The following is a 6232-nucleotide window of genomic DNA, read 5'->3' as shown; positions in this document are numbered from 1 at the left end:
TGGCCCCGGGCTCCTTATATGAGCAAGCCTGATGTTTTCCCAAGTGGGGTCATCGACCTGCATAGGGGGCGGGAGGAGCAGGAGGCAGGAGGTTCCCCCGGGAAGCTGGGCATGGGTGGAGTGATGGGCCTGGATCTACCTGTACGAAGGTAACCCAGTGGGTATCATCCACAGTGTTCGGGCTTCACACCCAGCGGCCGTGGGACATGGAGCCCCCTGGGGAAGCCAGAAGCATTGTGTTAACAAACGGGCCCAGAGACCCTCTGGGAGGGGGCGATGATGATGGAATATGGACTCACATTTAAAGCAAAAGGCATCTCAGCATTGTCGCCACATCATGAGCACAGCCTCTGGTCTGGCCTCCTGGATCACAGTTATCTCCCCTCCCTTCTCCAGGCAGCCAGGGCCCAAAACCAGACTTACCACCCTGAGACTCGGATCTCCATGGCTGACTCCTTCCTCATTACCCTCTATGATTCCTGTGCCCCTTGGGAAAGACAATCCCTGAGTCCTGTGATCCAGCTCCAGGTTGCTTTCTGAAAGTAACTTTTCCCACCTTCCACTTCTCTGTACCTCACATCTCTTCTCTCTGCCAGCCCATGTCCCTCCAAATGTCTCCTGCCTCTTTTGTCCCCTAGCCGAGCACAGACAGCCCTGCTCCAGGCTCCAAGCTCCCAAAGGGCCTACGTTCTACTGTTAACATTTGGCTGAGGTTCGCATGTTTGGATCTGATCACTGTCTCTAGACTCTGAGCACCTGGAGGACCAGGCCATGTGTTGTCGTCCTCTCTGTGTTCTCAGTCTGGCCAGGAACTCAGCTGCCCTCGGCGCATTCAAGGATCATTCTCCCAGAAGTCCCGAGGGAGGCTGGAGTTGTGGTCTCCAGGACCATGGCAGCCTCAGAGGCAGGGTCTTGGCGCCTCTCAGTGGGAGCTGGGTCCTTCTGGGCCATCCCAGAGCCCTGCCAGCCCCTAGAACTTCCAGAGTGGCCATCATGTGCCGGCCATACTTTTATGAACAAAATGACCCAGTGACCCTCCCACTTGGCCACTACTGAGCAGAGGTAATGAGAATGCCTAGGATAGCTCATGTATGGATCAGACTATGGTCTTGACTGAAAGCCAAGACTTCATTTGTCTGTGATATGTACAGAGAGAGTTGACTCCTGTGGGCAGAGAAACAGAGTGAGGAAACAGAAGCTAGGAGGCAGCAGAAGCCACAAGGAAAGAGGGGACCAGTGACTGGATGTGGCAGCAGCGATAGAGGCAGAGACAGAGAGTTGCCAACTTAGCAAAATGATGGTAGATCAACAAAGGAACTGCTGATGCCTGGCTGGGTCCCTGCTCTCCTCCGGCCTCTTGAATTCTTATAGTGACCCCTACTACCAGCAGGCACCCAGCTCTGGGCTGACACCTGGGAGCAGAGAGAAGAAGGGTTCATGGGATCACCTTCAGTGTCTGCAGTCACTGACAGCTAGGCCCTGGGGCTGTGGCAGAACTGTTGTCCTGCCAGCATTGCCCAGCAGCCCCTCCTCATGCCCGCCCCCAGCCCCTTTCCTCCAGGCTACCACCTCATCACCCAATACTTAGAGCTTTGTGGGAAGAACAACTCAGGAAATTCTGAGGTTGCTTAGGAGGCCCCAAGGGATATCTGGGGACTTGAGAGAGCCAGAGTCATCAGACAGAATTTGGAATTAAATGGAATCTAAGACATCTTCAGGTTCACCCTATTTCTACTCTATAGGATGGGAAAAAGAGGCCCTAGTCAGGCAGGGCTTTGCTCAGGGTGACCAGCCAGCTGGCAGGCCATGGCCCTCCCTTAAGAAGCCCAGAATACTCCAGACAGTGGGCTAGGCTCTGAACCTTCACAGGCTGTCCCTCAGGGCTCTGTGTCCCTGGGCCTGGGGCAGCCTTGGGCCTCAGCCTCTGCGCTGTCAGTCTGAGTCCTCATTTGGGGCAGGAACCAGACAGAAGCCGGAAAAGCAGAAATGCTCTGCAAAGGAAGGAAGTAGAGGCCCATCACACTTCGCCAGAAGGGCCAGTGGCTCCAAGATCATCTCCCCGCACCCTGTAATGTCACATTTCAACTGGGACCCCAGACAAAGCCAGGGAAGAAATTCTGAAGGGGTCATTCCAGGCCCCATTGTGAGGAGTCAGTGGGCTGCTATTCATGAAGTCAGAGCTTCTGGGCAATGGCTGTCTCTGCTTTGGGGAGATTTGCCTGCTCCCAGAAGTGCCAACCCCCAGCTGGGAAATCCAATGGAGGGTGGAAGCCTGGGAACTGGTTCCTGAGGCCCTGACTGCAGTGAGTGAGCCTCTAGTTCCTGGCAGGATTTCTTCAGGACTCCAAGTCCATATATTATATTTCATTTTTTTTTCACATGCTCATATTAAGTAATACTTAGAAAGATCTAGATCTGGAGTGGCAGCCGCATGGTGCTGGAGCGACTTTGAGGAGATACCCTACTTCCAATGGCAAAGGAGAAGTCTCAGCAAGATGGTAGGAGGGGTGAAATCATGAAATCGCATTTAGAATCAAACCCCATACCCACCAGAGACCCTCAGAGGGCTCAAACAAACCTTGGGCGAACCAGGACCCAGAGACCCGACAGAGACTAAGACAGAACTGTGTTTGAGTGTCTCCTGTGGGGTACAAGTCAGCAGTGGCCTGCTGCAGGGGCAGGGGCGCTGGGTGCAGCAGACCTGGGTCTAGCATAAGCCCTCTTGGAGAAGGTCGCCATCAACCCCGCCATAGAGCTGGGAAACAGAGTCATGGAGGGCACAAACAGAACCTTGTGCACACCAGGACCCAGGAGAAAGGAGCAGCGACCCCACAAGAGACTGACCCAGACTCGCCCGTGAGTGTCCAGGAGCCTCCGGCGGAGGCGTGGGTCAGGGGTGGCCTGCTGCGGGGCTGGGGACCCTGAGTGCAGCAGTGCATGCATGGGACCTTTTGAAGGAGGTCGCCGTCATCTTCATTACCTCCACCATAGTTTGGTCCCAGGTCAAATAACAGGGAGGAAACAGCCCTGCCCATAAACAGAAAATTGGGTTAAAGATTTACTAAGTATGCCCCTGCCCATCAGAACAAGACCTAGTTTCCCCCTCAGTCAGTCTCTCCCATCAGGAAGCTTTCCTAAGCCTCTTATCCTTCTCCATCAGAAGACAGACTGAATGAAAACCACAATCCCAGAAGACTAACCAATCTGATCACATGGACCACAGCCTTGTCTAACTCAATGAAACTATGAGCCATGCCCTGTGGGGCCACCCAAGATAGACGGGTCATGGTGGAAAGCTCTGACAAAATGTGGTCCACTGGAGAAGGGAATGGCAAACCACTCAGTATTCTTGTCTTGAGAACCCCATGAACAGTATTAAAATGGCAAAAAGATAGGACACTGGAAGATGAACTCCCCAGGTTGGTAGGTGTCCAATATGCTATTGGAAATCAGTGGAGAAATAGCTCCAGAAAGAATGAAGAGACGGAGCCAAAGCAAAAACACCACCTAGATGTGGATGTGACTGGTGATGGAAGTAAATTCCGATGCTGTAAAGAGCAATATTGCATAGGAACCTGGAATGTTAGGTCCACGAATCAAGGCAAATTGGAAGTGGTCAAACAGGAGATGGCAAGAGTGAACATAAACATTTTAGGAATCAACAAACTAAAATGGACTGGAATGGGTGAATTAAACTCAGATGACCATTATACCTACTACTGTGGGCAAGAATCCCTTAGAAGAAATGGAGTAGCCCTCACAGTCAACAAAAGAGTCTGAAATGCAGTAGTTGGATGCAATCTCAAAAATGACAAAATGATCTCTGTTCGTTTCCAAGGCAAACCACTCAATATCACAGTAATCCAAGCCTATGCCCCAACCAATAATGCTGAAGAAGCTGAACTTGAATGGTTCTACGAAGACCTACAAGACCTTGTAGAACTGACACCCAAAAAAGATATCCTTTTCATTATAGGAGACTGTAATGCTAAAGTAGGAAGTCAAGAAATATGTGGAGTAACAGGCAAATTTGGCCTTGTAGTACAGAATGAAGCAGGGCAAAGGCTAATAGAGTTTTGCCAAGAGAACACACTGGTCATCACAAACACCCTCTTCCAACAACACAAGAGAAGACTCTACACATGGACATCACCAGATGGTCAATACCGAAATCAGATTGATTATATTCTTTGCAGCCAAAGATGGAGAAGCTCTATACAGTCAGCAAAAACAAGACCAGGAGCTGACAGTGGCTCAGATGATGAACTCCTTATTGCCAAATTCAGACTTAAATTGAACAAATAGGGAAAACCACTAGACCATTCAGGTATGACCTAAATCAAATCCCTTATGATTATACAGTGGAAGTGACATTTCCTTCTGCTTTATTGACTATGCCAAAGTCTTTGACTGTGTGGATCACAACAAACTGTGGAAAATTCTTTAAGAGATGGAAATAGCAGACCACCTGACCTGCCTCCTGAGAAATCTGTATGCAGGTCAGGAAGCAATAATTAGAACTGGACATGGAACAACAGACTGGTTCCAAATTAGAAAGGAGTATGTCAAGTCTGTATATTGTCACCCTGCTTATTTAACTTATATGCAGAGTACATCATAAGAGTATATCACGCTTCCTTCAGTCCAGCATGAAACACAAGCTGGAATCAAAATTGCTGGGAGAAATATCAATAACCTCAGATATGCAGATAACACCACCCTTATGGCAGAAAGCAAAGAAGAACTAAAGAGCCTCTTTAGTGATGAAAGTGAAAAGATGAAAGTGAAAGAAGAGAGTGAAAAAGTTGACTCAAAACTCAACATTCAGAAAACTAAGATCATGGCATCTGGTTCCATCACTTCATGGCAAATAGATGGGGGAACAATGGGAACAATGACAGACTTTACTTTTTTGGGCTCCAAAATCACTGCAGATGGTGACTGCAGCCATGAAATTAAAAGACACTTGCTCTTTGGAAGAAAAATCAAGACCAACCTAGACAGCATATTCAAAAGCAGAGACATTACTTTGCCAACAAAGGTCTGTCTAGTCAAAGCTGTATTTTCCAGTAGTCATGTATGGATGTGAGAATTGGAATATAAAGCTGAGCGCCGAAGAATTGATGCTTTTGAACTGTGGTGTTGGAGAAGACTCTTGAGAGTCCCTTGGACAGCAAGGAGATCCAACCAGTCCATCCTAAAGGAGATCAGTCCTGAATGTTCATTGGAAGGACTGATGCTGAAACTCCTATACTTCAGCCACCTGATGCAAAGAACTGACTCATTTGAAAAGACCTTGATGCTGGGAAAGATTGAAAGTGGGAGGAGAAGGGGACAACAGAGGATAAGATGGCTGGATGGCATCACCGACTCCATGGACATGAGTTTGAGTAAACTCCAGGAGTTGGTAATGGACAGGAAGGCCTGGCATGCTACCTTCCATAGGGTTGCAGAGTCAGACACAGCTGAGCGACTGAAGTGAACTGAACTGAGAAAGATCTAGAACAAGCTTTGGCCATTAGCCGCCAGAGAATTTACATGGAGTGGTTAAGCACATAGATGCTGATGCCAGATAGCATGGATTCAAATCCCAGCTCCACCACTTAAACCATGAGGGGCTTGGGGCAAGTTACTTAACCTCGTCTATAAACGATCCTGACAAAAGTGTCCCTTAGGGCTGTTGGGAGCATGGAAGTGAAAGTATGTCAGTCTGTCATGTCCAACTCTTAGCGACCCCTTGGACTGCAGCCCCCCAGGCTCCTCTGTCCATGAGATTCTCCAGGCAAGAATACTGGAGTGAGTTGCCCTTCCCTTCTCCGGGGGATCATCTCAACCCAAGGATTGAACCCAAGGTCTCCCGCTTTGCAGGGAGATTCTTTACCGTCTCAGGCACCAGGGAAGCCCTAGCGCTGTTGGGAGTGTATATTCAGTTGATTCAACAAAGGCACTGAAAACAGTACCTGACTGCAGGAAGCACTGGGGCAGCTTCAGCCATTGTGGGCCATTTCTATACAATCTGCCAGCGTGTCCTTTGGTCTCTGGACCAATAGGGGAAGCCATGTGCATGGGACACTCGGGCATTCAGAGGGCACAGGGCCAGACGGCTACAGAGAATGGGGGTGGGGTGGAGGCAGAGTTGGTGCAGGCTCCCTCCTGGCCTCCAGGTCTGCTGTGACCCCTGAGCCCTTCTGAGGAACAACATCTTGGGTTGCCTCCTTGCCCCCCCGTTCCC

This window comes from Oryx dammah, unplaced genomic scaffold, assembly GCF_014754425.2.
Source record: "Oryx dammah isolate SB20612 unplaced genomic scaffold, SCBI_Odam_1.1 HiC_scaffold_9, whole genome shotgun sequence".
Classification (NCBI taxonomy): domain Eukaryota; kingdom Metazoa; phylum Chordata; class Mammalia; order Artiodactyla; family Bovidae; genus Oryx; species Oryx dammah.
Note: the sequence above shows the minus strand (reverse complement) of the source record.